At 42.7% G+C, this 12,083-nt stretch overlaps 2 pseudogenes; both read right to left on the bottom strand.

Moving 5' to 3' along the window:
- Positions 1–417: 417 nt before the first annotated feature.
- LOC109699546 (olfactory receptor 2AT4-like) lies at positions 418–1,374 on the bottom strand (annotated as a pseudogene).
- Positions 1,375–8,806: 7,432 nt separating this feature from the next.
- On the bottom strand, positions 8,807–11,007 carry LOC109699547 (olfactory receptor 2AT4-like; annotated as a pseudogene).
- Positions 11,008–12,083: the final 1,076 nt, after the last annotated feature.

Raw genomic sequence — 12,083 nt, 5'->3', positions numbered from 1 at the left:
CAATTCGTGTTGTAATACACTAGTGCATGGAAGCAATGCTAGGAATCTCTCTGTATAGCTATCCTTATCTCAACTAGCAAAAATGCTATGTCTTTCTTATTATTCTTATGTCTTCTCTTCAACAAAATTGGAGAAAAGACCAGAACAGGTTCTGCCTGGAAGTGAGAGGGGTGGGGGAGGGGGAGAAATGACCCAAACAATGTAGGCACATGTGAATAAATGAATAAAGAAAAAAAATGGAATAGAAACTCCTATCCAATTTTCCATGAATTAAGAAAAATGCTGTTATTCGATTACAATGGAGAAATACTTAGGACTACTTGAGAATTATTGTTCTAATGGCTTGACTGAATTTTTCACTTTTCCATCTATTATTGTTGGTGTTTATGAGAATATATCAAATTACCCCCATTTGATTCAGCATATCCCAGTGTTCTTCAGCTCCCAGGGATATGCCATTTTGATAATGGCTGCCTTGACATCCTTGTTCCTCAGTGTGTAGATGAGAGGGTTTGAAACAGGTGTGAGAATAACATACACCACATTGTCCATGATGTGGAAGTTGAGGGGCAGATCAGCCCTGTTGGCCATGTAAGCTACAGCAATGGATGAGTAGTAGGTACCCACTACCAGGAGGTGCGAGCTGCAGGTGGAGAAGACTTTGGAACGTCCTTCTCAGGAATTGATGCAAAGCGTGGAAGCCAGGATGTGGGCATAGGAGAGAAGAACCAGGAGCAGAGGGAAGAAGGACACCACCATGGCGATGCAGAAGCCCATGAGGGTCTGTGGGGTGGTTCAGAGCAGGAGGCCTGGACCACATGGTCACAGAAGCAGTGGTAGACATAGGCAATGTTGTTGTATGCCATCTGGGAGGTCTGTACCACTGCTGTGATGGACAACATGAGGACAGTGAGCCAGGCACTGGCCTCCCATGCAGTATTGATCTGTGGGGTCATGTGGACAGGGTAGTGCAGTAGATGGCAGATGGCCACATAGTGGTTATAGTCCATGACCACCAGAATGAAGGCTTCAGAGCAGGAGAAGCTGTGGAACAGGTACATCTGCATGAAGCAGTCAGGGAAGCTGAGAAAGTGGTCCCCTAGCAGGAATAGGGACAGCATCTTGGGGGCACTGGTTGTGGTGAAAAGGATGTCCAAGGCTGAGAGGTTAATTAGGAAGAAGTAATGGCTTGTGGAGGCTGGGTTCTGCCACCACTGCCACCAGGATCAATGTGTTGCCCATCAGATTAGGCAAGTAGAAGAAGAGAAAGACAAAGAAAATAGGAAGGAAGAGGTATTTTGGCAGAGAGAAGAAGTCTGTAGGGTAGAAGATGGCTGGGGAGTCACCTGATCCATTACAAGTTATGGTCTCCATGGTGAGTTAAAGCTCAATGCTCATGAGGTGGACAAGGGGACTTCTGGGAAAGAGGCCCATCTAGAAACAGAGATCCGAGAATGAGAATTACAAAATGATCACTGTACTAATTAATTATTTTTCCTATCCTATAATTCCTTCTTGCTTTTAAAATCAAGTAGAGAAAAAGCACCTATAATATATAAATCATGTGTCATTGATTGGGTATATAGTAGACAAGCTGAACAAGACAGAGATTTCTAATCTCATAGAGCTGAAATTCTAGTGGTAAAGAAAGACATTAGGTAATGGATCACAGAACTGTTCAATTGTAAGTATGCTGCATGCTATGGAAGACCTTCTGTGTTCCATGGACTCCTTTTGGAGATAGCCAGTCTCTTAAACCAAGACCCTAATTTCTTTTGGCATTGCTTCATGGTTTTTTTTAAGTGTCATTTAAAAAATGACATTTTAAATGTCATTTAAATGTCACCATGAATTTAGGGAATCCTGATTTCCTAAAGGTTTACTAATAACATGCAGCCTGCCCATGATAATTATTCCTCAGGAACTGCCTCCTTTCTCTCATTTTGATGGTGTAGTGGTTCTGATGCCTCCATCAAAATGGAATCCTCTGCAGGAGGATCAAGAGTTTAAAGCCAGCCTGAGCTACATGGCCAGATTCTACCTCAGAACAAACCAGTATGTAAGTATATGGGTGCAGTTGGGTGTCTGTAGCACTAACTTACTCAAGAGGCTGAGGCCAGAGGATCACTTGAGCCCAGAATTGCAAGGCTGCCTTGGGCAACATAGCAAGACTCTGCATCAAAAAAAAGAAAGAGGAAGAAAGAAGGAAAGAGAGAGAGAAAGAAAGAAAGAAGATAGATGATAGAAAGGGAGGAGGGGGAGAGGGAGGAAAGAGAGAGAGAGAAAGAAATAAAGGAAGGAAGGAAGGAATTGAAACAAAAGTTCTACGCAGCCAGGAATCCAGGAAATCTGAAATAATAATTAAATTAAAAAAAATGAAAATCCCTCAGTCTTCTGTATCTTGTCTCAGGTGTGGGGCTGTTTGTCATTGTGTCAGGGAAGGGAGAGACATGAAAACTTGTTCCATGGGAAAGGCCATTCCTGATGTCGGTTCTGATAGTGGCCTCTTCACGATCCTGCAACAAGAGGGAATTCAAGGCACTCTGCAGTTCTATTGACTGTTCCTCCCTAGGGGCTGCTGCAGCTACTCAGGTGAGTCCTGCCTGACCACTGCATGGCTACACCCAGCAGTGTACTGGCTACTTCCCAGGTGTCCTGGGAAGACTTGGGGGGCATTAGTGGTAGAGATGAACTGGAGATCTGCTTGCAGTAGCTGTTCCAAGACAAAGGACCCCTCCCAGAGGAGTCAGAACTGAGCGTTTCAAGCCACAGTGGTAGGGCATTAGGGCTGAAGGAGAACACTTTCTGTTCTCTAGTATTTTCTATTTTAGGCTTGTCCCTTAGACCAAGTGACCCCTGGGGAAAGTCCATGTTGACATTGGTATTATTGTCCCCTGATTCAGATGGTTCTGTAAGCAGGGTCCCTTTATTTTACTTAGAGATACTTATGATTTCCCACTATTCTAACAGACATTTCTCATGCATAAAGGCACTAATATAAAAGCTGGAAATTTATTTTAAAAATTTTCTATTTTCCCCATTAGGCCAGAGACTGCACAGAGAGGGCAGGGCTTTCCCAGATGTCACAGATGGCTGGCTACATCTCCAGGAGTGCTGTGCTAAGTCTTTAGCTCCCAGGACCTGGCAAAAGATTGAGCCTGCTTTGGCCCAAATGGAGAGAGTTCACTCTCAGTTAACCAGAGCCCCTTCCCAGCACCCAAAGGGATACAAAATAAACTGCTCTAGACATTGCTGCACTCAGAGAGTCACAATCATGGGCTGTGGTTCCCAAGCTAAGCTGAGTTGAGGGATTGGTGGGACAGATATTCAAAGAGTCAAAGCCAGAAGGGTCTTTGAGGGCATCAAGTCCAGCAGCCCCTCCTCCTCCCTCTCCTGTCCACTGTTTGCAGATGAAAAATGGATCCAGAGATCCTGGTGGAGAGGTGGCCTGTGGGTTTTCACTGACAGGTAGTACTGGACTATCCAATGGGCAGCCCAGTCTTGGCCACTGCAAAGCACAGGCACCAAAAATACATTCTGGAGAATTTGATATTCGATATTTCAAACAACAGTGAACTCTTCATCCCAGGACATACCAGAATTTGGCTGGACTTTCTTACTCTTATTTTACAGATTAGGATTGCTGTGTTCTGATTATTTGCTACTTCTAAGTAAAGTAGTCCTGTGTACAGGGCCAAAAAGACTCTGCGTGGCAGGACACGTATTGTCCCAGTGGATCTTCCCTGCAGGGACTGTCTGAGCTACTTGTGGTGCTGGTGGGAAGAAAGGACAGAGCCAGTCATCTGAACATCCAGACTGCAGTTAGTGCACATTATCTCCTCCCAACACAAAACCCTGCCGGGGTGGGGTGTGTGTGGTCATGCCCTGTAAACAGATGAAGAAACTGAGGGTCAGAGAAGGATGGTCCTTGTCCCAGAGCACAGTTGGTGAGGACTAGGAGCAAAAGTTGTCCCTGTAGCCAGCCTGCTTCAACAGTCTGAGTACTGCCTGGTCATCAGAGTCCTTCTTCCTAGACAGCCTTACTGCTCAGGTGCTGTGACTTTGAGCCCAGGCGCTTGCTTATTCCCATCTGAACAATGGGGGGTTTGAGGAAAAGATCTCTGAAGGGTTCCACTTCTGAGGGCCTGGTCAAGATGGTTTGAATGCCACATGTAAGTATATCCCTTTCCTGACCTGTTGGGATATCTGGCCCATGGTCTCACAGCTCACTCATGCATTACTATCCTGCATTGTGGCAGCCTGTCTCTCTTTATCCCCAATCTGGCTGAGCTTTGTATTTCCTGGGCCCCCTATCTGTGTCTCTTCATCCCAGGTCTCTCTATCTCTGAGTACTCCATTCTTAGCAATGCTCACCTGGTAAGCCTGGTTCCCACTGGTCTCCTGCAGTTCTCCACATGTGGCCTTCATAGAAGGAACAGGCTGTGGCTGAGCTATGGCCCAATTAACCCTCAGGCCCCTCCTTCCAGGCAGGTCTCCCAGGGTATTTTCCCCCAACATAGTCCTCCTGGTGCCACGACATAGCATCTCACAGATTAGGTATGTAAGGGAGGTAGGATTTGTCTCTGGGCTTTGCTGATAATGAGAAGATCATCATTAACAAACCCCAAGGGCCCAGAACTTTACACTAATGGTGCAGCCTTCATTCTCATTATCTTATCTGATCCTCACAACAGAAGAGACAGAAAGTAACAAGAGTATAACAAGAAGTCTACAATATGGAAAATGATTCCCAGGAAGTGAAATAATGTCCATATTTTAACACTGTGGCTAAGGCAGAGCTAATATTCTGATACTGGGTCTATTCCCTGCCTAGGGTTCTGGCCACTAAATAGGATTGCATAGTGGTCTAGAGGATGAGGCCTGGAACTATTAAATATTAAAGATCCTATATTGGTTTGCTGGTTTTGTAGTAGCTTTTACAATGACCCATTGAAATACTAACATTCCTTCCAAGGAAATCTCTGGTTCCAGAAATAGTTCTCCTTCCTCTCATTACATAGCCACAAATCTTTCCTTTTCTAAACAGATGTATTACTTGTCCCCTTTTTTGCCTGTAGACTCAGTACCATGAGGTGTTCCAGAAGTTCAGATGGCAATCTCAGCTTCCAGTTCAATGAAATGATCATTCTAGTCCTGGTAGGCGCATTCTACTTTTAGGAACAAAAATGCAAAGAGCAGCAGAATGCAAGGTTGGGGAGAAGGAAGGAGATATTTTGGAACTGGGTTCTTATGGCTGGTGAGAGAAGACACTGCTGCTTTATGCTTACTTTCCAGACATGTGTATGCTGGCCATAGACTCTGTATGGGCATGTGTTCTCTGTATGTGTTGACTGCTGGTTAAGACTATGTATCTTAACTTGTTAGGCAGCATCCATACCCTGCCAGGTATTGTCATTTAGCAAGCAGTGACTCCTAAGTATATGAGACTTACTGCTTCACTTCTATTTGCTATGAATTGATTCCTTTGTCAAAAACAAGGTCATATAGAATATCATTGTGATGAATAAGGTATTTATTAAATCCAAGAAGATGATGCTGGCGGAAACATTGGGAGCAAGACAGGCAAATTCATAACCTGAATGGGTTTCTATTCCACTAAAGACAAAGCAGTGTCCTCTGCCACCCATAGCTGGCCAGTTTTCTTGAACAGTGGCTCATATCGCAGTCTCAGTGATGGCCTCCATGCTGTTGTATTGCGTTATGTAGCAGCAGCTAAGCCTGAGCAGTCTTGAGGAACCCATGTACAATCTCCATCCTTGCTACTCTATGGCCTTGTTTTTTCTTGAGTCTTTTGTCCAGCGTCTGGGGTGCCTCAGAAAGAGTCTGATATCCGTGGGTGGATCATCTTATCTACTTGACTTTGCTGCTCTTGCTGATATTGGAGGCATTTTTCTATCAAAGATTCCCTTTGGCAAATAACCATTCAGCCCTCAACATCCTTGTAATTTGTGTCATTCTGAGGTTACTGCCTTAGCTCTTGTCTAGATTTACTCATCACCAGTCCTTTTACTTTGTTCTTTCCAAGTTCTTGAATACCCTCATAAAATTATTGGTTAATGTTCACAAACTGATATAGATCCATACCTTTTTTCATTTCATTTTCCACATGAGATTTGCTTAGGAGAAAAACCGTAGATATTGCCAAAGGTTCTGCTCATTGATAGCACTCATTTACCTCATTTGTGATCCTTCAGGGTCCTACTACAAATAGCTATGATGCAACAGGAGTTCACTTGTGGGTGGTCCCAGCACATTTTAAAGAAATATCTGTAACTTAAGTCCTGAATGGATTTTTCTTAAGGAAATTGATTAAAGAGAATTCCCCGAGAGGCTGTATGTTAGAGTTCATGAAAGATGGCAATTCAGCAAGCCTGGGTCATTAGAGTCTGAACTACTTGCTCATGCAACTTACTTGTGCCTTTGAGGGTCTTCTTGAGCCTAAAATAATGTTTATTACTTCCACTGGATGATAAGATATTGTTGTAAAATTCCAATTTTATGTTTTGTATCTTTAAATTCATAGCCAATTTCTAAGAGATTGCTGAGGTCCGAAATTGATTTAGTGTTACCTGGTCAGGCATTTGTATCTGCACCAAGGCTAGGAAGAAATTTCTCAAAAGGAGAATACTTATCTACAGAAGAAAACATGGGTTTGCTCTAAAGCACTAGTGGACTGTGTTTCTCCTTTCAATAGTTCATGTCCCCTCAAAAATTCAAGGAGTTTTAAAAAAAAGATTTGGTCATGAAAGAGTAGTTTGAGATGAAAATGTCTGGCTAATTGTAGATAGTAAATAGTGCTGCAATAACATAGGTGTGCAAGTATCCCTATTGTATACTGACTTACATTCCTTCAAGTATATAACCAAGGATGATATGGCAGACTCATATGGTAATTCTATTTTTAGCTTTTTGAGAAACCTTTATAATGATTTCTATTGTACCTGCACTAATTTACAATCCTACCAACTGTAAGGTGTCCTTTTTCCCTGCAGCATTTGCTGTTTTCTTTCTTTTAATTTTTGGTGGGACTAGGGTCTGAAATCAGGGCTTTGTGCTTACAAAGCAGGTGCTGTGCTGCTTGAGCCATGCCTCCAGTCTATTTTGCTCTGGTTATTTTGAAGATGAGGTCTTGAGAGCTAGCTGCCTGTATTGGCCTCAATCCAAGATCCTCTAGATCTCAATTTCCTAAGTAGCTAGGATTACAAATGTTGGCCACCTATGCCCGGCTTGTTCTTGTTTTCTTGATGATAGCCATTCTGACTTTACATTATTGCTTTATATGCCCACATTCCTCCCTTTTGGAATGGGAATGTTTACTCTGTGCCACTGTATATTGTTGTAAGTATATGATTTTTTTTTTGATTTTACAGGGGCTCACAGCTAAGAGTTTGCCTTGAGTCTCAGAGGAGACTGAATTTTGAACAAAGTTGAAACTATTAAGCCTTTGGGGACTCTGAGAGATGGACTAAAAACATTTTTCCCTATGAGATGGTCATGAACCTTTGGGGCCAGGGGAGGAATGTTAGGGCCTGAATATGAAATGTCCCCCACACGCTTGTTGAATGTTTTTCCCCATCTGGGAACTTGAGGAAGTGGGCCTAGCTGGAAGAAGTAGGTCACTGGGGGGCATGTCTTTGAAGGTTATACCTGGTCCCCAATCTCTATGACAAAACTAATATAACACCTACTAATCTTTAAAAAAAAATAAGGCTTATGTTTAGAGTAGTTTTGAGTTCACAGCAAAAGTAAGTGGGCAGTACAGAGAGGTCCCATGCATGCTTTGACCCTTCACAGGCATAACCTTACCCAAGAGGTACTTCTTGTACAACTGTACAAATAAATGTATATATGTGCATTTAAGTTGGTCTTGTTTTCATTTCTGTCCTAGTGCCCTACTCCCATCCTCTCCTTATTGGTAACCATATTTATTAGTTTATATTTTTTCTTATTTTTTCCTGAAATGCTCAGCAAGTTGCTTCTTTTATGAAAACACTGTGCTCCTATGAAAACACTCTTCTTACTTAACCACATATCTTAGAGATGACCCCAGATCAGAGAGCTTCCTTGTTTCCTCTTTGTAGCTGCACCATACATTTTTATAGTTTATTCAACCAGTTCCTTATTGATTAATGAGTAATCTAAAGAATGATTGTCAATGAATCTCTGGCATAGATTCTTAGACACGAGATTGCTGAGTCAAAGAGTAAGTACATGTGTATTTTTGGTAGGAATTGCAGTAGTGTTGTACCAATTTGCTTCCTTCCAAGCAAGTTATTTACATGCATATTATCAAAATATTTAGGTTTTTGCAAATCTCATTAAGTGAAAAATGATATTTCCACATTATTTTAATTTTCATTTATTTTAGATAGCTGATAGAATACCTTTTTTGTTTAAAAACTGTTTTTGGTAATCTGTATATCCACATATTTTGCCCATTTTTATATTTAGATGTTGGGATTTTTCTTCTGTAGTTATTAGATGCTCTTTGTATTTTATGAACAGTTGTCTTTTTCCTGTAGTATGTTTTTTATTTGATCTTTTTTGCTTATAAAGGTTTCATTTTGCCTTCAATATTTAATCATTAAAAGTTTACTAAGTCATTCAGTAGTAAAATATTTATAAAACAACTTAAGATTCCTATAAAGATTAATATTATTCTATTACATCAAGAGGAAAACCCTGGACCAAATATAAAATCATTGTAAGACTGTCTACTCAACTGAATTTTATTTTGCTGTTATATGTTCATTAGTTTAGTCATTCAACAATATTTATTGAGTTTCTACATTGTTATTTGGTGGTCTAGGAGCAGAATTAACTTCCCTAGATCAAATGTCCATGTCATAGCTTGGGCCTTGAGATAGATAATTTTGGTGATGGCTGCCTTGACATCCTTGTTCCTCATGAGAGGGTTGGGAACAGGTGTGAGAATAACATACACCACATTGTCCATGATGTGGAATTTGAGGGCAGGTCAGCCCTGTAGGCCATGTAGGCTACAGCAATGGATGAATAGTAGGTGCCCACCACCAGGAGGTGCGAGCTGCAGGTGGAAAAGGCTTTGGAACGTCCTTCTTGGGAGTTGATGTGAAGCACGGAAGCCAGGATGTGGGCATAAGAGAGAAGCACCAGGAGCAGAGGGAAGAAGGACACCACCGTGGCGATGCAGAAGCCCATGAGGGTCTGCGAGGTTGTGTCAGAGCAGGAGGCCTGGACCAGAGCAAAGTGATCACAGAAGCAGTGGTAGATGTAGGCAATGTTGTTGTATGCCATCTGGGAGGTCTGTACCACTGCTGGGATGGGCAGCAGGAGGGCAGTGAGCCAGGCACTGGCCTCCAGTGCAGTATTGGTCTGTGGGGTCATATGGACAGGATAGCACAATGGGCAGCAGGTGGCCACATAGTGGTCATAGGCCATGACAACCAGGAAGAGGGCTTCTGAGCAGTTGAGGCCATGGAATAGGTACATCTGCAAGAAGCTATCAGGGAAGCTGAGGAGATGGTCTCCCAGAAGGTATAAGGACAGCATCTTAGGGACGGTGGTTTTAGTGGGAAGGATGTCCAGGGCTGAGAGTTTAATTAGGAAGAAAGTACACAGGCTTGTGGAGGCTGGGTTCTGCCACCAGAATCAGCACATTGCCCAGCAGAATAAGCAAGTAGAGGAAGAGAAAGATGAAGAAAATAGGAAGAAAGAGGGATTTTGGCAGAGAGGGGATGCCTATAAGGTAGAAGATGACTGGGGTTTTGCTTATTCATTACAGGTTATGGTCTCCATGGTGGGTTAAAGCTGGATGCTCATAAAGGGGGCAGACCAACATCTGGGAAAGAGGCCCATCTAGAAACAGAACAACCAGAATTCCAGGATTGAGAATTGCCTAACGATCACTGCATTAATTAATAAATGTAGCCACATTCATTTTCGACCAATTAGAGGACAGATGAGATCTGTCCTATCTCCATATTCTTCATTGTCTCCCCAAATTCTTTCTTGTCTTTTTATATAAAAATGTACTCATGGGCTAGAAGTGTGGCTTAAGTGATAGAGTTCCTGCTTTGCAAATATGAAGCCCTGAGTTCAAAACACACACACTCACACACAAAAGAAAATGTACCTTTAATAATAGAAAAAATGTGTCATTTGCTGGGTAGACAGTAGACACATTCTACTATTCTGAAATTCTAGAGACAAATAGACATTAAGCAACGAATCACAAAATTGTCCAATTGTAAGTGTTATGGACAAACTTTAGCTGGTCCTTTTTCTATATCCAACCTGGGCTCTTGGGGGATATCAGATCTCTTAAATCAAAACTACAGTTTCTCTTCTTTTGGAATTTGCTCCATGTTTTAAATAAATGACATCATTGTCTCTGTGCATCTAGGGAGGACTGATTTAATCAAGGCTTACAGCACCATGCAGACTTCCCACCATAATTATTAACCAGGAACTGGCTCCTTTCTCTTTCATTTGCTTGATGCACTGGTTCTGCTGCCTACATCTAAGATGAGTCCTCTGTATCCTTTCTCAGGTGTGGAGCTCTTTCTAATTGTTACATGGAGGGGAGAGACACTAAAAATTCACTCCATGGGAGGGCCGTTCCTGATGGTGATCCTGATAATGGCCTCTCCACAATCCTGCGGCAAGAGAGAATCCAAGGCAGTGTGCAGATTTATCGACTGTTCCTCCCTAGTGGGACAGTTCCACAGGTGAGCTCCTATCTGACCAGTGCACACCCATACCCAACAGGCCTCCCAGACCCCATTCAGAGATGTCCTGGTGTCCTGGGAAGGCTTGGGGAGTGTTGTTGGTAGAGATGGACTGGAGATCTGCTTGTAGCAGCTGTTCCAAGGAAAAGGATACCAGAGAAGTCAGAACTGAGCATTTCAACTCACAGATGTGGGAATTTGAGGTGAAGGCAAATACTAGTTTATTCTCTATTTCAGTCTTGTCCCTTTGATTAAGCGACCCCTGGTGTAAATCCATGTTATCACTAGTATTATTTTTCCTTCTATCTGGATGGTTCCATGAGCAGGGTCCCCTTATTTTCTTAGAGTTACTTGTAATTTCCCACTATTCTAACAAAAACATCTGTCATGCATAAAGGCAGTAGTTTAAAATCTGGAAAATCTTTTAATTTTTAATTTCCTTAGGTTAGAGATTGTGCACAGAGAGAGCAGGGGATCTTTCAGGGCCACAGCTGTCCTGATGCCCCACCAAGAGCACTAAGCCAGGTCTTCCACTCCCAAAACAGGGATCTTTTACTTAGACATCTTTCCTGCAGAATCCAGAAGATTGTTTCCCAGGGGAAAATATTAGAACAAAGGTTTCTATTTCTATTCTGAATTGATAATATCAGAAAAAGCTAACTTTCAAGTTGTTTTCTGGATCTATATGTGGCAGATACTAAACTGGTGTTTGGCTCTTACATTTATTCAACAAGTTGGAGCTGCTGTATTCTGAATTATTTGCTACACCTAAGTAAGGAAGTCTTGTGTTTTGGACCAAAAGGACTCTGCGTGGCAGGGCACAGATTGCCCCAGTGGATCTTCCCTGCAGAGACTGTCTGTGAATCACTTGTAGTGCTGTTGGAGGGGGGACAGAGCCAGTCATCTGAAAGTCTAAACTGCACTTGGTGCACATCATCTCCTCCCATCATACAGCCCTGCCAGGTGGTGATCACACACCCCTTCAACAAATGAAGAAACTGAGGGTCAGAGAATGACGACCCTTATCCAGGGCTGTGGCTGGTGAGGACTGGGAGCAAAGGTTGTCTCTGTAGCCAGCTTGCTGCAACAATCTGAGTCCTGCCTGGCCCACAAGAGTCCTGGCTCCTGCAAGGCTTTGCTATTCCCTTGCTGTGACTTTGAGCCAAGGAGCCTTGTTTAACTCATTTGTGCAACAAGGGGTTTGAGAGGTTTGAGATCTCTGAAGGGTTCCATCTCCGAGGGTATCCTCTGTGTCTGGCAGGCTGGGGTTTTAGAGCCAGAAGTCACATGGTCCATGCTAAGGGAGACAGAGGGCTCTTCCACTCAGTAAGTCCTTGCTGCAAGGCCAGATTA

The sequence above is a fragment of the Castor canadensis genome, chromosome 1 (genome assembly GCF_047511655.1).
Source record: "Castor canadensis chromosome 1, mCasCan1.hap1v2, whole genome shotgun sequence".
Classification (NCBI taxonomy): Eukaryota; Metazoa; Chordata; class Mammalia; order Rodentia; family Castoridae; genus Castor; species Castor canadensis.
Note: the sequence above shows the minus strand (reverse complement) of the source record. Positions and strands in the feature narration are given on the sequence as shown.